Genomic DNA, 22,127 nt, shown 5'->3' with positions numbered 1-22,127 from the left:
CACTGAAGAAGGAGGAAGCTAAGGATTCAGATAACTATATTGGCTTAAGATGTGAACACAACTTTATTGGCTTAAGACGTGACCACAACTAAATTGGCTAATGAACCAATTAGTGCTAACTGGGTGCTAAAAATCAATTACATAACATAGTAACATAGTAGATGACGGCAGAAAAAGACCTGCACGGTCCATCCAGTCTGCCCAACAAGATAACTCATATTTGCTGCTTTTTGTGTATACCCTACTTTGATTTGTACCTGTGCTCTTCAGGGCACAGACCGTATAAGTCTGCCCAGCACTATCCCCGCCTCCCAACCCCAGCCCCGCCTCCCAACCACCAGCTCTGGCACAGACCGTATAAGTCTGCCCAGCACTATCCTCACCTCCCAACCACCGGCTCTGGCACAGACCATATAAGTCTGTCCAGCACTATCCCTGCCTCCCGACCACGCACCACGGTAGTGGGAGGCAGGGCTGGTGGTTGGGAGGTGGGGATAGTGTGGGCAGACTTATATGGTCTGTGCCAGAGCCGGTGGTGGGAGGCGGGGCTGGTGGTTGGGAGGCAGGGAAAGTGCTGGGCAAACTTATACAGTCTGTGCCAGAGCCGGTGGTGGGAGGCGGGGCTGGTGGTTGGGAGGTGGGGGTAGTGCTGGGCTGACTTATATGGTCTGTGCCCTGAAAAAGACAGGTACAAATCAAGGTACGGTATACACAAAAAAAAGGCACATGAGAGTTTATCTTGTTGGGCAGACTGGGTGGACCGTGCAGGTCTTTTTCTGCCGTCATCTACTATGTTACTATGTGTCGAACAAAACCCCCAAGTACTCCAGGGTTTGAGACGGCACTAACCGACTTTTGGCTGAGTTGACCACCCATCCGAGGGACTGCAAAAACTGAACCACTCGATTTGTGACTTGAAGGCTCTCCTGGTATGACTTTGCCCGAATCAACCAGTCGTCCAGATATGGGTGAACCAAAATGCCTTCCTTTCTGAGGGCCGCTGCGATTACTACCATGACTTTGGTGAATGTACGTGGAGCCATGGCTAGACCGAAGGGGAGCGCCCAAAACTGAAAATGCTGCCCCAGGACCGCAAAATGGAGGAAGCGCTGATGCCCCTGCCGAATCGGAATATGCAGATAGGCTTCCGTCAAATCCAGAGCCGTCAGAAACTCTCCCTTCCGGACCGCCACTATCACCAAGCGCAGAGTTTCCATCCGAAAACTGGGGACCCAGAGCACCCGATTGCCTTAAGATCTAAAATCAGCCGAAAAGAACCTTCCTTCTTTGGAACTACAAAGTAAATGGAATAACGGCCTTGCCTGACTTCTGACGGAGGGACTGGACAAACAGCCTGCAGCTGGAGAAGTCTTGACAGAGTGTCCTGAACCGCTCCCGCCTTTATATGAGATCGGCAGGGAGACTCTAGAAAGGCATTGGAGAGAGGACGAGCAAATTCCAAGGCGTACCAGTCTCGAATAACCTCCAAAACCTACTGATCTGTGGTAATTTGGGCCCACCGCTGAAATGACAGAGCTAAACGTGCTCCCACCGGAACCAGAGGAGAGGCCCTCGCACCTTCATTGGGCTGGATGGGCTGTGGACTGAAAAGAAGAACCGGAGTCACTATTACTATTGACCAGTTTGTCTAATTCGGGCCCAAACAAAAAGGAACCTCGAAAAGAGAACTTACTCAACTTAGACGCCGCATCCGCAGACCAACCCCTCAGCCAGAGAGAACGACGAGCCGCCACGTTGAGGGCCATGGATTTCGACGATGCCCTCAACAAGACATACAAAGCATCTGCTAAAAAAGCAGCGTCCATCTCAATCTTGGACACCTCTGTGTCAATTGAAGACAAATCATCGGAAGACCTGTCCAAAACTCGCTCAGCCCACCGAAAGCATGCTCTAGCTACTAAAGAGCCACAAATAGCCGCCTGCACAGCCAGAGAGGAGACGTCAAAACTACTCTTTAAGAGGACCTCCACCCTACGATCCTGAACATCCCAAAGAGCCGTACCACCATCTACTGGTACTGTATTGCGCTTAGTGACCGCAGACACTACTGCATCTACCACAGGCACCTTCAGAAGAGATTTATCAACATCTAGGACTGGATAAAAGTGCACCATGGATCTTGCTAGCCTAAAGGGAGAATCCGGGAAAAACCACTGAGCCTGGATGATATCCCTAATGTCCTGGTGCATAGGAAACGTTTTCCCAGGATGCCTGATACCCTTAACTAGGAGATCAACCTTGCGGACCTCCTGAACCGCAAGCTGTTCCTCCTCAAAATGTAAAGTGCTAGCCACCAATGAAATGAGCTCTTTGTGAAATATATGCACCACCGACGGATCCTCACCTGGGAAAGAGGGATCCATTCCTGCCTCCAATGAACCCGGATCCTCTAATTGTGGATCATCCTGCCTTTCCATGAATCATCCTGCCTTTCCATGTCTTCTAAAGAGGGCATCTCCAAATCTGGATCTGAAATTTAATCTTCCTCCAATCTCCAGGATTCTCTAGGCCTTTTGGCCGACACATCCTGGCACCAGAGTTCCCCAAGGAAAGAGAAGGGCCTGCCTGTTTTAGTAAAAAGGCTTGGTACATCTGAAGTACAAACTCTGGTGGGAATCCTCCCTCCAGAAGTCCCCCCAGAGCAGAAGGCAAAACTGCTGGATGATCAGCTGGCTGAGGAACAGAAGAAGAGGCTCGGTCTTCCAAAACAGAGGGGGAAGGTAAAATGGCCACCACTCCTGCCAAAATGGGAGTGGGAACAGAGTCTGCCCTCCGTGCAGACTGAACTGGTACTGCCTGAGAGAGAGAGACGCGATGGGAGCAGAAGCCGGCAGAGAAACAGCTAACCCAGCCAACTCCACAGTGGTACAATATTTACAAGAGCCAGAGGCTCCAACCCCACCGACGCTGACAAAAGAAGCATCGCCATATGGCTTTTCTGCCATAGCATTCCCACGTCTTTTTTTTTTTTTTTTTAAATAAGAAACCAGCAAACGATCTGACCAACCAAGGGAACTCCTTTAATAAAATAACCGCTGTCCTAGAGCTGCTCTGTAGAACACGCTGTAGCTGTACAGATTAAAGTTTTTTTATTTTTTTTTACGTGGCTGCCTCTCCAACAGCTGCAGTATTCTCCCTCCGGAGAGACTGAGCACTTCCCTGCCCTAAAATAAGAACAATTTGCTGGGTAACCACAGGAGGAAAATGGGGGGGGGGCGGAATCCCCCCCCCCCCCGGTGTAACACCTCTAGGCAGACTGAAGTGTACACAAACACATGGCTCCCCGCTTTCCCCTGCATGTCTCCACAAACATAAAGGATCGGGAGGGGGCAAAGGCGTTCATAAGGACCGTCCTATATGGACGGCCTTGCCCCCCCCCCCCCCCCCCCGAGGTCGCCGCTGCTCTCCTCCTCTGACGTCAGTTACCTACGTAGATAACTGACGTCAGAGGAGGGCGGGCACAAGAAGAAGGAGAGAGACGTCGGAGGAGACAGAAGCAATCGACGAACAGCTGATCCAACCCGTGCAGCGCCTACAAACATAGGTGAGAGGCGCTGCACCGGCCATTATGGCGGAGGGGTGGGTCCGGTGGAGGGGGGGAGCGGCGGCAACGAACTCATGGGGGCGGGGCACGGAGGCGGAGCATTGGATACAGAAGGAGAAGAGAGAGACAGGAAGGGAGGGGGGCCCGGCACTGCAAAAGTTAAGATTTTTAACAGCTTTTATTTCACACACGGAGCAGCGAGGAGCAGCGGCGACCTCGGGGGGGAGGGGGCAAGGCCGTCCATACAGGACGGTCCTTATGAGCGCCTTTGCCCCCTCCCGATCCTTTATGTTTGTGGAGACATGCAGGGGAAAGCGGGGAGCCATGTGTTTGCAAAAGTTTAGATTTTTAACAGCTTTTAGTTCACACACGGAGCAGCGGGGACCTTGGTGCGGGGGGGGGGGGGGGGGGGGGAGGCCGTCCATACAGGACACTGCTGCTGAGCGTCTTTGCCCCCTCCCGATCCTTTTTTAATTTTAGTTTCATTTTTTGTTTTTGGCAGAGGGAAGCAGGGGAGCTCACTTTTCTTTTTTTAAACATGTTTTTTATGGTGCAGGGGGCAGCGGGGAGATGACAGCTCAGGCCTTAACGACAGGTCTGAGTTCACGTTAAATTTCTGACGGTAAATGGTTTGTTGCAATCGTCGGTATGCTTAGTGCATTTCAAATTGTCCTCATTTCAATGGTAGTTTCTCGTTTGCATTCCACTTTCGTTAGCTGCTAGCGTTGTCGGAAAATGGCCTTTAATGCATGCTACGTTTCAAAATTTCCTCGTTGAAGGGTTGTTAAAGGGTCGTTAAAGTTTTGTGCATCTGGGCCTCAGTCAGAAGAAGCTTGAATACCCCGGGGCACAGAAGTAAATCAAACAGGCTTTTTTTTTTCCTAAACAAACTACCTTAGAAATGAAAAAGACAGAAAAAATCTGAGAAGAGACTGAAGGGCTCACCTCCTTCCACCTGCTGGAGACTGAGAATTCTGAATCTGGGGCTTGTTGGCCAGGGCTCTTATTGGCTCTCTAGAGTCAGAGTTCTCAGTCTCCACCTGCTGAAAGGCGTGCACAACCCACCAGTCTGTTCCTGGACCGGTTCGGAGGGACGCTAAGGAATAAAGAGTTTAAAAAAAATTTTTTTTAGCTTGGGACACTAATATTTAGATGCAGGAAACAGATGCCAATGTGTGCTTTCACTTTTGGGTCTGCTGTGACTTGAGTATATTTGTTTCTAACGACTAGCGCTTAAAGGCTTGCACTGGCTTCCTTCCACTTTCAAAAGCAATCAAAGCCCGCAGACTTTGAATAATCATGAGAAAACCACATTAAGGGGTTTTCCAGTAGTTTGCCTGTTCCCACACATTAAACCATATGTTACCAAATTTTTCAGAATGTGCCTATCAAATTCCCTAATGTGGCTGTGCCACATGAACTTTATCTTACCACATCACCCTGTATTTGTTCACACCGGAGCCTGCAAAGGCCTCTCCGGTACTATGTAAGTCACACTGAGCCTACAAATAGGTGGGAAGATGTGGGATACAAATGTAACAAATAAATAAATAAAGGTGCAGCATGGGCGGAGACTGGGTGTGGAAGCATTAACCAGATAACCTGTTACATTTACCGTGTGCAACCTGGCTAACAGAATTAATGCAAGACCACTTAACATCTCCCAAATATGCGGCCCTAAGTGCATCCACATTTACCTGAACAAGTACCGATCGTTTATCTGAATATTAGCGCATGACCTATATAATCAAAAATAATGGGAACGCCCCTTCTTGATGCAGCATTAGTTTTGGGCTTACCGCACATCAAAATTCTGCATTAAAAATGCATTAAGCCAAAAACAATGCATTTTAGTATAAGGATCCCCTATGTTAAGAAAAACAATAAAATTCACAAAAAATAACAGTAAAATGTAGAGAGGACCAGGAAATCCCCAAGTTCTGGTGCTAGTCCTGATCTATACTCTTGGCTGATGCAAGGTACAACATTTTACTACTATAGATTGAGGTTTTTTTTTTTTTTTCTTACATTTGTACCCCGCGCTTTCCCACTCACGGCAGGCTCAATGCGGCTTACATGGGGCAATGGAGGGTTAAGTGACTTGCCCAGAGTCACAAGGAGCTGCCTGTGCCTGAAGTGGGAATCGAACTCAGTTCCTCAGGACCAAAGTCCACCACCCTAACCACTAGGCCACTCCTCCACTGTTGCTACTATTTGAGATTCTACATGGTGATCTGCAAGGGCCGACTTTTACATGGAATGTTGCTAGTGGAATAGCAACATTCCATGTAGAATCTCCAATAGTAGCAACATTCCATGTAGAATCTCCAATAGTATCTATTTTATTTTTGTTACATTTGTACCCTGCGCTTTCCCACTCATGGCAGGCTCAATGCGGCTTACATGGGGCAATGGAGGGTTAAGTGACTTGCCCAGAGTCACAAGGAGCTGCCTGTGCCTGAAGTGGGAATCGAACTCAGTTCCTCAGGACCAAAGTCCACCACCCTAACCACTAGGCCACTCCTCCACTCTTCTTACGCCCAGAATTTTGTCTTATTTTCTCTATCAGCTTTGGGAAATGCATCTCTCTCTAATATCTTTGTATTTTGCATAGTTCAAGAGAAAACACAAATAACAATGTATTTTTACAGGCAAAGGCCATCTGCTCAGGGTTTCCAGATTAGCGTTTGTTTGCATGCTTTGTATACGGTCACTTATTCTGTATTTGGGGAGGTCCATCTGTACTTTGCATGCATGACTGGAGCCAAGATTTTTGCACAGGGATCTATGTCAGTCCAGCTTGTTCTTTTCCAAAATGCATCTCCCAACAGAAGGCGTACTGGTGTTCTAGGGCACATTGAAGTGCTTGCAATGGTTGCACCTCCTGCTTTTCTTAGGCCAGATTGTAGTAGTTTGGTCTATGAAAAGTGTGTTAATGTTGGTTTAGTATGGCAGGTTTGAAATATAATAAATGCTATAAATAGTGTTAAATGTTTTTTTTCCCAGGGTTGTTACTTCACAGAGTGCCTGGTAGTTGGGGGAATTTGTGTCACTACTGAGACTACTCCAAAACTTGCATAATCCTTTTTGCATGATGAGTAATAAGGGAATGCATCCTAATTCTACTCTGCATCTATTACTAGGGTTGTTTCTGTATGGACAGAGTATCTGTTTGCAGAACTGGTGAAACAGGATTTCTATTGGGGTTCTGTCCCATTCTGTGTAATTTGCAGTTGGTGAGATTCCAGACCTCATTACCATTTTTGGAGGATAGTATCTGTCAAGAGATTATTTCTTATGTCCACTAAATGTTTTGTGGGGAAAAAAAAAAGTTACCATAAAAACTGAAACGGCAATGTTCTAAAGATAAGTTAAAAAAAAATAAAAACATCTTACAACCCTGCATTCTGAGAATACTGTTGCTGTAACAGGAGCTTACAAAAAGCACCACAGGAAAAAAAACCCACTGCCATTATGTAATGCTCTAGAAAAAGGAAACCAAAAGCACTCTTTAAAAAGATACGATTGAAATATACTGCTTTTTTTAATCCTCTTCTCTTTCAGGAGGTATGCACAGGATCCCAGTCCTCCAAGTGCACTGTTAAAAGACAGCTACCAGAGAGGCAGCTGCACATGCCATACTAAACTATTCGTTCTCTTTAGATCAAAGGGCATCATGCAAACCCAAGTTGTAATCATTATATGGTATTAGTATTACTACAGCTCTCAAAAACAGCCTTGAAATATATCAGTACTCTAAACTACGAATGACTTGAGAAAGTGAACTATGCAGGATGAATTCAAGAAAAAAAAAAAAGAAAACTAATTTGACAGACAATGAATGAATTACAGATTATAGTCTGTGTAAAACTATACATTTTGGAACTAGAAAGCACAAACTCCACAGAAGGGTATCATAAGTATTGCCATACTGGGAAAGACCAAAGGTCCATCAAGCCCAGCATCCTGTTTCCAACAGTGGCCAATCCAGGTCACAAATACCTGGCAAGATCCCCAAAAAGTACAAAATATTTTATACTGCTTATCCCAGAAATAGTGGATTTTCCCCAAGTCCATTTAATTATGGTCTATGGACTTTTCCTTTAGGAAGCCGTCCAAACCTTCTTTAAACTCCGCTAAGCTACCGCCTTTACCACTTTCTCTGGCAACGAATTCCAGATTTTAATTACACATTGAGTGAAGAAAAATTTCCCCGATTCGTTTTAAATGTACTACATTGTAGCTTCATTGCATGCCCCCTACTCCTAGTATTTTTGGAAAGCGTAAACAGACGCTTCACATCTACCCATTCAATTCCACTCATTATTTTATAGGCCTCTATCATATCTCCCCTCAGCCACCTTTTCTCTAAGCTGAAGAGCCCTAGCCGCTTTAGCCTTTCCTCATAGGGAAGTTGTCCCATCCCCTTTATCACTTTCATCGCCCTTCTCTGAACCTTTTCTAATTCCACTATATCTTTTTTGAGATGCAGCGACCAGAATTGAACACAATATTCGAGGTGTGGTCACACCATGGAGCGATACAAAGGCATTATAACATCCTCATTTTTGTTTTCCATTCCTTTTCTAATACCTAACATTCTATTTGCTTTCTTAACTGCAGCAGCACACTGAGCAGAAGGTTTCAACGTATCATCAACGACGACACCTAGATCCTTTTCTTGGTCCGTGACTCCTAATGTGGAACCTTGCATGACATAGCTATAATTCGGGTTCCTCTTTCCCATATGCATCACTTTGCACTTGCTCAAATTAAACGTCATCTGCCATTTAGACACCCAGTCTCCCAGTCTCGCAAGGTCCTCTTGTAATTTTTCACAATCCTCCCACGATTTAACGACTTTGAATAACTCTGAGGGGCATAACTGAACGGTGCCCAAGTTTTCCTGAGGGCGTCCTCGCAAGACATCCCCGTGAAGGGCCGGGGAAACCCGTATCATCGAAACAAGATAGGCGGCCATCTTTCGTTTCGATACTACGGTCAGGGAGGCCCAAATCTCAACATTTAGGTTGAGATGGTTGCCGGTTTTTGGCGATAATGGAAACTGAGGACGCCCATCTCAAAAACAACCAAATCCAACTCATTAGGTCATGGGAAGAGCCAGCATTCGTAGTGCACTGGTCCCCCTGACATACCAGGACACCAACCAGGCACCCCTAGGAGGCACTGCAGTGGACTAACTGATGCACTAACTGAATGGAAAAAGCCCTTCCCTTACTGATCCCTTAGCAATTCAGAAAGGAACGGGCATGCATGAAGGAAATCGCATGCAATTAGCTGCTCGCTGTTAGCTCATTTGCACACGATTTCAATCCTAAGGAGAGGAAGCCAGTGCAGAGCAGCCAAACGTTATGCATGGCTGCTCTGCACATGCCAAAGACGTCTTCATACACGCAGACAAGCTGCATGTATGTATAATACAGTGGTGGAAATAAGTATTTGATCCCTTGCTGATTTTGTAAGTTTGCCCACTGACAAAGACATGAGCAGCCCATAATTGAAGGGTAGGTTATTGGTAACAGTGAGAGATAGCACATCACAAATTAAATCCGGAAAATCACATTGTGGAAAGTATATGAATTTATTTGCATTCTGCAGAGGGAAATAAGTATTTAATCCCTCTGGCAAACAAGACCTAATACTTGGTGGCAAAACCCTTGTTGGCAAGCACAGCGGTCAGACGTCTTCTGTAGTTGATGATGAGGTTTGCACACATGTCAGGAGGAATTTTGGTCCACTCCTCTTTGCAGATCATCTCTAAATCATTAAGAGTTCTGGGCTGTCGCTTGGCAACTCGCAGCTTCAGCTCCCTCCATAAGTTTTCAATGGGATTAAGGTCTGGTGACTGGCTAGGCCACTCCATGACCCTAATGTGCTTCTTCCTGAGCCACTCCTTTGTTGCCTTGGCTGTATGTTTGGGTCATTGTCGTGCTGGAAGACCCAGCCACGACCCATTTTTAAGGCCCTGGCGGAGGGAAGGAGGTTGTCACTCAGAATTGTACGGTACATGGCCCCATCCATTCTCCCATTGATGCGGTGAAGTAGTCCTGTGCCCTTAGCAGAGAAACACCCCCAAAACATAACATTTCCACCTCCATGCTTGACAGTGGGGACGGTGTTCTTTGGGTCATAGGCAGCATTTCTCTTCCTCCAAACACGGCGAGTTGAGTTCATGCCAAAGAGCTCAATTTTTGTCTCATCTGACCACAGCACCTTCTCCCAATCACTCTCGGCATCATCCAGGTGTTCACTGGCAAACTTCAGACGGGCCGTCACATGTGCCTTCCGGAGCAGGGGGACCTTGCGGGCACTGCAGGATTGCAATCCGTTATGTCGTAATGTGTTACCAATGGTTTTCGTGGTGACAGTGGTCCCAGCTGCCTTGAGATCATTGACAAGTTCCCCCCTTGTAGTTGTAGGCTGATTTCTAACCTTCCTCATGATCAAGGATACCCCACGAGGTGAGATTTTGCGTGGAGCCCCAGATCTTTGTCGATTGACAGTCATTTTGTACTTCTTCCATTTTCTTACTATGGCACCAACAGTTGTCTCCTTCTCGCCCAGCGTCTTACTGATGGTTTTGTAGCCCATTCCAGCCTTGTGCAGGTGTATGATCTTGTCCCTGACATCCTTAGACAGCTCCTTGCTCTTGGCCATTTTGTAGAGGTTAGAGTCTGACTGATTCACTGAGTCTGTGGACAGGTGTCTTTCATACAGGTGACCATTGCCGACAGCTGTCTGTCATGCAGGTAACGAGTTGATTTGGAGCATCTACCTGGTCTGTAGGGGCCAGATCTCTTACTGGTTGGTGGGGGATCAAATACTTATTTCCCTCTGCAGAATGCAAATAAATTCATATACTTTCCACAATGTGATTTTCCGGATTTAATTTGTGATGTGCTATCTCTCACTGTTACCAATAACCTACCCTTCAATTATGGGCTGCTCATGTCTTTGTCAGTGGGCAAACTTACAAAATCAGCAAGGGATCAAATACTTATTTCCACCACTGTACATGTATAATAGCCGTCTACAACCTTAAAAAAAACACAAGTCCAGTGAAAACATCCAAGTGCTTGTCAGGGACGTCTTTTTTTTTTTTAGTATGGGTGAAGGACGTACAAGTGTTAGGCGCCATTGCTATGCCTCCATCCCTGCGACGGGCAGTTGAGGATGTCCAAAATGTGGATGTTTCTGTAAGAAGGACGTCCATGCCTTTGCTATGCCTCCGACACCCCCTTTATTTATTTGGATTTTGGATCACAAGTAGCAGCAGTGGTATTTGAACCGGCCACCTCTGAATTGCAAGACCAATGCTCTAATCACTAGGCAACTCCTCCACTCCACTCCCTTGAAATTTGTACCTGTGGGGGGTGGGCAGTTCAGGATGTCCAAAATGTTTGAAAGAAGGACGTCCACGCCTTCGCTATGCCTCCGCTGACACACACACACCCCAGGGACCTGCATACTGCTGCGATGGACCCGAGTATGATATTTGAGGCTGGCAAAAATGTTTCAGGGTGGGAGGGGGTTAGTGACCACTGGGGGAGTCAGGGGAGGTCATCCCCGATTCCCTACTCTGGCCCTGGTCAGTTTGGGCACCTTCTTGAGGCTTGGTCGTAAGAAAATAAATGGACAAAGTAAAGTTGGTCAAGTGCTCGTCAGGGATGCCCTTCTTTTTTCCATTATCGCTCGAGGACGCCCATCTGTTAGGCACGCCCCAGTTCTGCCTTCGCTATGCCTCCGACACGCCCCCAGGAACTTTGGTCATGCCCGCGACAGGAAGCAGTTGGGGACGCCCAAAATCGGCTTTCGATTATGCCGATTTGAGCGACCCTGAGAGAAGGACGCCCATCTCCCAATTTGTGTCGAAAGATGGGCGCCCTTCTCTTTCGAAAATAAGCCAGTGTAATTAGCAAATTTAATTACCTCACTAGTTACTCCCATCTCTAGGTCATTTATAAATATGTTAAAAAGCAGCGGTCCCAGCACAGACCCCTGGGGAAAACCACTAACTACCCTTCTCCATTGAGAATACTGACCATTTAACCCTACTCTCTGTTTTCTATCTTTTAACCAGGTTTTAATCCACAGTAGAACACTACCTCCTCTGCCATGACTCTCCAATTTCTTCTGGAGTCTTTCATGAGGTACTTTTCAAATGCCTTCTGAAAATCCAGATACATAATATCAACTGGCTCACCTTTATCCACATGTTTGTTCACCCGTCAAAGAAATGTAGTAGATTGGTGAGGCAAGATTTCCCTTCACTAAATCCATGTTGACTTTGTCTCATTAATCCATGCTTTTGAATATGCTCTGTAATTTTGTTCTTAATAATAGTCTCTACCATTTTGCCCGGCACCAACGTCAGATTTACCGGTCTATAATTTCCTGGATCTCCTATGGAACCTATTTTAAAAATCGGAGTTGCATTGGCCACCCTCCAATCTTCCGGTACCATGCTCGATTTTAAGGATAAATTACATATTACTAACAATAGCTCCACAAGCTCATTTTTCAGTTCTATCAGTACTCTGGGATCCAGGAGATTTGCTACTCTTCAGTTTGTAGAACTGCCCCATTACATCCTCCAGGTTTACAGAGAATTCATTAAGTTTCGCCGACTCGTCAGCTTCGAATACCATTTCCAGCACCGGTATCCCACCCAAATCTTGCTCGATGAAGACCGAACCAAAGAATTCATTTAATCTCTCCGCTATGGCTTTGTCTTCCCTGATCGCCCCTTTTACTCCTTGGTCATCTAGCGATCCAACCGATTCTTTTGCTGGCTTCCTGCTTTTAATATACCTAAAAAAAATTTTACTGTGTGTTTTTCCCTCCAACACAATCTTTTTTTTCAAAGTCCCTCTTAGCCTTCCTTATCAGCGCTTTGCATTTGACTTGACATTCCTTATGCTGTTTCTTATTATTTTCAGTCGGTTCCTTCTTCCATTTTCTGAAGGATTTTCTTTTAGCTCTAATAGCTTCATTCACCTCACTTTTTAACCATGCCAGCTGTCGTTTGGTCTTCCGTCCTCCTTTTTTAATACGCAGAATATATTTGGCCTGGGTGAGGCCCCACTTGGAGTATTGTGTTCAGTTTTGGAGGCCATATCTTGCTAAAGATGTAAAAAGATTGGAAGCAATGCAAAGAAAAGCTACGAAAATGGTATGGGATTTGCATTGCAAACCATGCAAGGAGAGACTTGCTGACATGAACATGTATGCCTTGGAGGAAAGGAGAAACAGGGGTGACGCAGACGTTCAAATATTTGAAGGGTATTAATCCACAAACAAACCTTTTCCGGAGACGGGAAGGCAGTAGAACTAGAGGACATGAATTGAGGTTGAAGGGGAGCAGACTCAGGACTAATGTCAGGAAGTATTTTTTCACGGAGAGGGTGGTAGATATGTGGAATGCCCTCCCGCGGGAGGTGGTGGAGATGAAAACGGTAATGGAATTCAAACATGCATGGGATAAACACAAAGGAATCCTGTTTAGAAAGAATGGTTCCGTGGAATCTTAGCGGAGTTTGGGTGGCGACGCCAGTAATTGGAAACAAAAAGGGAGCTGAGCTGACTTCTACGGTCTACACCCTGATCGTGACTGAATAGATAGGGATGGGCTGGATTGTAAATTTTAAGAGGATTCGTAAATTTTAAGGGGATTCGATGTTAGCTTGAGAACTTTAAACAAGAACAGTACTGGGTAGACTTCTACGGTCTGTGCCCTGAGAAAGGCAAGGACAAATCAAACTCGGGTATACATATAAAGTATCACATCCACGCTTGATGTAAATTTTTGACCCTCGCAGCTGCTCCTCTAAGTTTGTTTTTCACCATTCTTCTCATTTTATCATAGTCTCCTTTTTAAAGTTAAATGCTAACAAATTTGATTTCCTATGTATACTTACTTCAAAGCTATTATCAAATCTGATCATATTATGATCACTGTTATCAAGAAGCCCGCACCAGATCATGCACGCCACTAAGGACTAGGTCTAGAATTTTAACTTCTCTCATCGGCTCCTATACCAACTGCTCCATAAAGCTGTCCTTCATTTCATCAAGGAATTTTACCTCCCTAGCGTGCCCCGATGTTACATTTACCCAGTCAATATCAGGGTAATTGAAATCACCCATTATTGTGTTGCCCAGTTTGTTTGCATCCCTAATTTCCTTTAACATTTCTGCATCTGTCTGTTCATCCTGGCCAGGTGGACAGTAGTACACTCCTATCACTATCCTTTTCCCCTTTACACATGGAATTTCAAGCCACAATGATTCCAAGAAGTGTGTTGTTTCCTGCAGAATTTTCAATCTATTTGATTCAAGGCTCTTCTTAATATACAATGCTACCCCTCCACCAATTCGATCCACCCTATCACTACAATATAATTTGTACCCTGGTATGACAGTGTCCCACTGGTTAGCCTCCTTCCACCAGGTCTCAGAGATGCCTATTATATCTAATTTTTCATTTAGTGCAATATATTCTAACTCTCCCATCATATTTCTTAGGCTCCTGGCATTCGCATATAGACATTTCAAACTATGTTTGTTGTTCCTATTTACATCATGCTTAGTACTTGACAATATTAATTTGCAATCTTTTGTCTGATTTTTATTTTTATTTAAGGACACCTGATCAACTACAGTCTCTTTTGCAACCTCACTATCAGGATACCCTATCTTCTCTGTTTTGGTGATATCTTTGAAAGATACTTTATCCCGACCCAGGCGCTTTTGAGCGACTGTTGGCTTTCCCTCCGTTTCTAGTTTAAAAGCTGCTCTATCACCTTTTTAAATGCTGATGCCAGCAGCCTGGTCCCCCTGGCGTCATTCCAAATGCCATTTAGAAAGAAGTTTTTGAACGTGGAAAGTAATTGTACTATGTGCAAAACCAATTAAGTGGGGGAGGGGTTAATTATTATTTCCTGCAAACATATATTCCTCAGTTTATCAAGGTTGCATTTGTTTAACCATCTAAAGCCAAGCCATCAAAAGTGGTGTACATTACAACAGTGTCCAACGCAATCTAGTTTCAGACAAGGTTTTAGTACTGAGACACTGCTTAACTCTATGTTGGCCCAGATTAGAATAGTAATGTCTCGCCACCACCAGGTTATTTTGCTGCAGTTCCATTTATCTTGCAGCATTTGATCTGATGGATCATTCCACTTTGATAGAAGTTTTGGACAGTTTTTGAATTATGGGTTTGGTCCTTCAGTGATCTGAAGGTTTTCCTAGTAGGAGGGTTTATCAGGTTGATTTGGGAGGACAAGTATTTGCCCCTTGGATCTCCCCAGTTAGCGTGCCCCAGGGATCTCCTTCATCCCCCATACTTTTTAATGTTCTGATAACCTTGAGGAAGTTGTTTTTTTCATTTGGAACATTTATATATTTATGTGGATGGTATTATAATAATTTTTCAGCTACCGAGTTCCATAGTTGCGCGTATTAAACAGGTAGCAAGATATTTTAATTTGATGGGCCACTTTGTATAAAATGAAATTAAATACCAACAAAACAAAAGATCCAATGTTTTTCCCCTCCTTCGATAGAACCGGCTATTACTTCGTTAACAATTATGGTTCCCATTTTGAACTGGAATCATCCCTGAGGGTACTAGGGACTATTTTAGATAATCAATTGTCTATGAAGAATCAGATTAAGTAACTCGCTAAAAGGGATTTTGTCAAGCTAAGCCAGTTACAGCACATTAAAAAAAAAAAAAAAGATAATTACTAAGGAACATTTTCAAGTAATGGTGCGTGTGCTGGTACTGTCTCAGCTTGACTATTGCAAGTCTTTATACTTTCACTGTTCCAAACCAGTAATACAGCATTTACAGATTTTGCAGAATGCAGCAGCAGCAACATTGATTTTTAGTAAGCAAAAGTTAGATCATGTTTCACCTTCAATGAAAAGCCTCCACTGTCTTCCACTAGAGGCTCACTGCCAGTTCAACTTATGCACTTTGGTATACAAGGAGGCGTATTTTCAAAGCACTTGTACTTACAAAGTTACATTAGAAAATGAGTCCCAAGATATTTTATGTGTTTGCTCCTGATTATCTGTTATCATTATGCTTGGGAAGTCAGGTCGATCTCAGGCTACGAGACCAAGGCTTATTGCAGTTTCCTACACCTAAAGGAATTAAGATATACATCAAAAAATGCTGTGGGTTTTGCTTATATTTCAACAGAATGCTGGAATTCATTACCTTTAGAGTGAAGATCAACTCATAATCATTTACGCTTCCGCAAGCTGTTAAAAACCCATTTGTTTGGATTATATTTATAGTCATATGTATGAGGTAGCTATTCAGTAGTAGTTATTTAGTAGTTTTGACTATCTGTTTAAATATGATGTTATTTCCTAAGGTTGCCTAGTGTCTTTTAAATATTGTAATCTGCACGGATCCAGTAATGGTATGTAGCAGAATATAATATTTTTATTGTATTGTGGAGTGGAGGAGTAGCCTAGTGGTTAGTGCAGTGGACTTCGATCATGGGAAACTGGGTTCAATTCCCACTGCAGCTCCTTGTGATTTTGGGCAAGTCACTTAACCCTCCATTGCACCAGGTACGAATAAGTACCTGAATATACTATGTAAATCGCTTCGAATGTAGTTGCAAAATAAACATAGTCAGATGCTGAAGAAGAGATTTAATTTACATAGACATCATATGAAAAATGCCAGTGCCAATCAAGATGTTAACTCTGTGGGACAGAACTTTACAAAACCAGAATGCTGTACTAAAGATTTTATAGTGAGAATACTTGAAGGAAACTTTAAAACAATACAGGATTGCAAGACCTTTGAAGTCTAAATGATTAAATATTTTGACACCCACCAAACAGGACTTAAAGATCTGGGTTTTCTAGCCCATTATAAACCATGAAATTTCACTGCTTTGGCACCCTCTGATCACCATGCATATCTCCCTGTCCCCCATCCTCTCAGCCCTCTCTGTTTCTCACTTAGCCCCCCCCCCCCAATCCTTTCAGACTGTCACTGAAATACTTTGATGTTTCACTTATATATGCTGTTACTTATCAAAATTTGCTTATTTCTGATCTGACGAAGAAGGGCTACCTTCGAAAGCTAATAAAAAAAAATGTATTAAGTTAGTCCAATAAAAAAGGTATCATCTCATTTTCTTTTCTATGTTTTATTTTATTCTATTTCTATTGACTGGCTTTAGAAGTGGACTGACACGGCTACCAGATCTCTCTACTCAAAATAAACATAGAAAGGCGGTATATCAAGTCTCATTTCTCTCCCCCCCCCCCTTAAAGAAAAGCAAAGATACACCAAACTTATTGCTCCACAGAACCCCACAATCACTAGTAGTCCACCTGACCAAACAAAAAACTGTTTCAAGTTATCTCCATCTCACACCATGTCTGAAGTATAACAACTTGGATTTGCATACCTACTTTCATCTAAAGAGAATTTACAATTTATTCTAACAGATGCTTTCACAGTTATACTGCCCTACATACCTTATATTAGGACACATGCTACAGCATAGCCTGAACAAGGTCAATTATACTCACAGAAAGCTGCAAATACTGATAAGATCAGAAGTAAACAAAAATCAGTGATCACTCAAGAACTTAAGGCTCATGGGATTTCCAATGCTTTGTCCAAGGGGTCCTATTTTTTGTCTCCTGTCCCTATGGACTTACAGCTCAGGAGGAACAAGCCTACGCTGGGATACAGCTGCAAATACAGGCTCTTGACACTATGTGGGGATTTGCCCCTATTTTGCATCCCCTCCCAACTCTTAACCCAGTCATTACAGCAACAGTACCTTCTAGGTTCTTCAGGACCAGCACTGGGGGGGGGGGGGGGGGAGTGACAAACAGAACCATTGCATCGGGTCCCCATGTCATAGAGGGCCCTAAGTTTGCCTCGATATAAAGGACACAGCCTGCAAGTGTGCTTTGGGGGTCCCTCCTTCCCCAGTTTTTCCCGTGGGTTCCTGCATGTCTTAACAGAAGTCCTTAGGATCTTGCAGCTGAGGGCCCTAAACTAAGTCCCCAAGTGCCACTAGTAAGCAATGACTGGGACTCCCAGTCTTGGCCGACCTAAGTAGCAAAGACCCGCCCAAGGAACTGAAGCCAGACCCTTCATATGACAGTACTGTCACTGAGTCTTCAGGCTGATCCATACCTTTCTTTCTTTTAGAGAACAGATAACAGGCATTGTGGGGGGTAATTATATAAATCAGTTTCCATGCAGAAGGTGTATTTTACACATAGAAAAAGGCTCTTATTTAAAAAAAAAACAACTGTAGAACCAAATATGCACACCAAGTAGACGCACATACTCGTCTACGCACCACATGTTGGTATTCCCAGGATGTAATTAGGCAGGCTATTATATAAGCACATATGCCATAATGTAAATGGGTATATGTACAGAAGGCGTAACTGTGTGAGTAATTATGCACTACCTGGTGACTGTAAGAGTCTACTTAATATAACTACTACTACTATTTAGCATTTCTATAGCGCTACAAGGCATACGCAGCGCTGCACAAACATAGAAGAAAGACAGTCCCTGCTCAAAGAGCTTACAATCTAATAGACAAAAAATAAATAAAGTAAGCAAATCAAATCAATTAATGTGAACGGGAAGGAAGAGAGGAGGGTAGGTGGAGGCGAGTGGTTACAAGTGGTTACGAGTCAAAAGCAATGTTAAAGAGGTGGGCTTTCAGTCTAGATTTAAAGGTGGCCAAGGATGGGGCAAGACGTAGGGGCTCAGGAAGTTTATTCCAGGCGTAGGGTGCAGCGAGACAGAAGGCGCGAAGTCTGGAGTTGGCAGTGGTGGAGAAGGGAACAGATAAGAAGGATTTATCCATGGAGCGGAGTGCACGGGAAGGGGTGTAGGGAAGGACGAGTGTGGAGAGTATAAGTACAAAGGCCCCTATTTGTTTACTAATGAGCATGAATGATGCTCTACAAAATATTTCATACTACTAAAAAAGGCCCGTTTCTCTCACAAATTAAACAGGTGCTAGCAAGGTTATCCTCCGAGTTCCAGCTTGGCCCCCTCCCTCCCCCCCCCTCTCATCCGAGTTCCAGGCCCCCCTTCCTCTATTCCGAGTTCCAGGCCCCCCTCTCATCCCTCCCTCTCTCTACTCCGAGTTCCAGACCCCCCTCTCCTCCCTCCCTCCCTCTTTCATACTATTCATTGCCTGGAGATTTCACAACCTATACTTCAATAAGGGGAAATGTGGGAAACGGATTTTTCAGTTTACTGAACTTTTCATTCTCTAAGTCGAAGAGACGCAACTGGAAGGACACTGTATTGATGTCATGAGATCACCATTGCTCTCCTCAAATGCCTCGTTCAAAGCAATTAGAAAACATTCTGATATTTATACTTGATAAAAGTATAAACATATCTAGATGGAAATGCTGCAAATGTCTGCTGCACCAAAAAGGGAGCCCTTGTTCCTTTTTTTCTATTGGAGACTTTCCAGTTCCCCAAATGACCTTTATTACTGGGCGGCCGAGTGCTGTGATCTGTATTTACTGTACAAACTGCAGGCTATACAGGAGCCACCTGTAATCTTCTTGTGCTAGAACTATATACTTAATGGTGGGTGGAGGACTGATAAGAGGATAGTATATTCACAAGTAAATATTTTCTCTACCCGCAACACAGAATAATGTCATTTGACTTTGTGCTGTTAAAATGCAGTATACCTAAGCCTGTGTTAGTACAAACGTATTGCCATACTGGGACAGACCAAAGGTCCATCAAGCCCAGCATCCTGTTTCCAACAGTGGCCAATCCAGGTCACAAGTACCCAATAGCAGCAACATTTTATGTAGAACCCCAAAGAATAGCAACATTCCATGTAGAACCCCAAAGAATAGCAAGATTCTAGAATTCTAAAGAATAACAAGATTCCATGCAGAATTTCAAAGTGGAACCCCAAAGAGTAGAAAGATTCCATTCAGAATCCCAAGCACATAAGTACATAAGTGTTGCCACACTGGGACAGACCAAAGGTCCATCAAGCCCAGCATCCTGTTTCCAACAGTGGCCAATCCAGGTCACAAGTACCCGGCAAGATCCCAAAAAAGTACAAAACATTTTATACTGCTTATCCCAGAAATAGTGGATTTTCCCCAAGTCCAATTCTATGGAGTTTTCCTTTAGGAAACCGTCCAAACCTTTTTTTTTTTTTTTAAACTCTGCTAAGCTAACCACCTTTTACCACATTCTCTGGCAACCAGGACCCTATTATTACTTCTATTGTTTTAACTTGCTGTTTCTGTAACTTTGAGGTTCAATAACAATACTGTTTTTCATTTTTAATCAAGTTCATTTTGAAAATGAAAAGAAAAAAAAAAAGGCCTATTACATTTGTTGTCTTGAACACACATAAATGAAGGGAAAGTAGAGAGATGTGAAAGAGCTGCAGCTTTTGCTGTGATCTGTATTTACAGTAAAGGTAATGAGGGTCGGGCGGGGAAGTTGGAAAATCTCCAGTGGAAACAGTAACTGTCAAAGTCTGCAAAGTAATCAGAAGCTGGAGCTGCTGCTGCCAAAAAAACAAAAGCTGAACCTTTGCAGCACCTGCCTCACCCGACTGACAAACATGCACGTTCGGAATAAACAAGACCCCCCCCCCCCCCCCCCCCCCCCCCACCTGCCCCAGACCTAGAAAACAAGTAAACCAAATGAGAACAGTTCTCCCACCACTGCCCGGGGACCCAGTGACAGCCACGTTTCCATTTCTCAAATGCCCCGGGGTCAGGGACCCACCGACCGGAGGAGGGGGAGGGGAAAAGGCGGCAGCGGCCCAGCACAAACCCCTGTGACAGGCACGAAGCGAGAACCGACCCCCTCCCCCTCCCCCAGTCAGCGAAGAGAGAAGCCGCCCAATCTCAAGGTCACCCACAATGACCTCCCCCCGCTCTTACCCACACACGGTGCACCGGAGCCCACGAGCCACCACAGCGATGCGCCCCCCGCCGCGCTTCTCCTCCGTCCTCGCCCTCTGTCTCTCTCTCTCTCTCTCTCACGCGCCACCACCAGAACCAGCTGTTTACCAACTCCGCCGCGCGCACGCTCTCTCCCCTCCCCCCTGCTGCGCGCCCATTGGTTCGCACCGAGTCCCCTCCCTCTCTCTATGCTCCTTCCATACCTGCACTTGGCCTTGCTGGGACTTAAAGCTCGCGGCTCCCCCCCCTGTCTCTCACGTTGTGGGCGCGTGCGCCTCGCTGCCACCACCACCCCCCAGCCAATCGGAGACGCGTGCTTGCAGAAAGCCCCCGTGTGTTGTAAACAGCGCGCTCGGGAACGTGGGGGGATGGGCGGGCTTGTCCTGTCAGTTCTGTCAAGGAGGCCAGATAAAAACAGCAGGACCAAGTGACGTCAACACGTTGAAGCCACTTTAGCTTTATCTCTGTCTGTTTCGCCTGAGCGGCTGCGTTCACGTTGTCGTTCTTTATTGTTGGTGGCAGGGCCGTGCCTAGGGTCTCTGGTGCCCCCCTGCAGAGCAGTGGCGTAGCCAGACTGCCAATTTTGGATGGGCCTGAACCCAAAGTGGGTGGGCACAAAATTTTCTCTCTACCCCCCTCCCCCAGCAAAATGTAGTCACGCTAATCAGATGCATTTGTCACACAGGGTAAAGTGCTGCTTTTCAGTGCATCAGATTTCAGACAATTTATTTAATAGCCTAACACCCTTTTCAGTGAGCTTTCAGAGGCCAAAACCTCCTGCCTCAGGTCAGTATAATGCTGTTACGGTATCCTCGCCTGACCTAAGGAAGGAAGTATTGGTCTCTGAAACTTCATTAACACAGGTACCATATTACTTTATCCTAAATTAAAAATAAAATTATTTTCTTTACCTTTCTTGTATGGCCATTTACTTTTTCTCATTGTGTTGCTCCCAGTCTCTAGATTCTGCTTTCCTTCGTTTTCGCTTAACTCTTCTGCCAGGTTTTCCTGGCCATTTGTCATTTTTCTCTCCTTTTTCTTTGCTTTCTTCAATATTTTTTCAGCCTCTCTCTCTGTCCAGATTTAATTCATTCTTACTATCCATTCTTTAATTTCCTTCATCTACTTATGGCTTTTCATCTTTTTCTCACCCTTGTTCTCCCCCATGCCCCTTCCTCTTATTCTCCAGTCTTTCACTACTCTCCTTTTCCATCCAGCAGCTCTCTTCTTTCTCTCCCCATCCTTCCAGTCTCCCCTCTCTCTCCCCATCCTTCCAGTAGTCTCCCCTCTTTCTTTCTGCATCTTTCCGTTTTCCCTCTTTCTCTGCCATCCTCCCATCTGTTTCCCTCTTTCTCTCCCCATCCTCCGTTTTCCCTCTTTCTCTGCCATCGTCCCATCTGTTTTCCCTCTTTCTCCCCATCCTTCCATGTTTTCCCTCATTCTCTGCCATCCTTCCATCTGTTTTCCCTCTTTTTCTCCCCATCCTTCCATGTTTTCCCTCATTCTCTGCCATCCTTCCATCTGTTTTCCCTCTTTTACTCCCCATCCTTCCATGTTTTCCCTC

General features: G+C 44.8%; 1 protein-coding gene across 2 annotated transcripts in view; it reads right to left on the bottom strand.

The window, feature by feature from the left end:
- The window catches only part of COQ8A (coenzyme Q8A), a 224,570-nt gene extending 203,920 nt beyond the window's left edge, over positions 1 to 20,650 (bottom strand). The window contains exon 1 of one of the 2 annotated variants that reach the window (XM_030195735.1): positions 20,543 to 20,650. The gene's annotated coding sequence lies outside the window, so the exon portion shown is untranslated. The remainder of the gene's footprint in view (positions 1 to 20,542) is intronic. The other variant, XM_030195736.1, reaches the window with a different exon arrangement.
- Positions 20,651 to 22,127: the final 1,477 nt, after the last annotated feature.

Source organism: Microcaecilia unicolor, chromosome 3 (assembly GCF_901765095.1).
Source record: "Microcaecilia unicolor chromosome 3, aMicUni1.1, whole genome shotgun sequence".
NCBI lineage: Eukaryota > Metazoa > Chordata > Amphibia > Gymnophiona > Siphonopidae > Microcaecilia > Microcaecilia unicolor.
The sequence above is the reverse complement of the archived record's forward strand: the minus strand, read 5'-3'. Positions and strand labels throughout refer to the sequence as shown.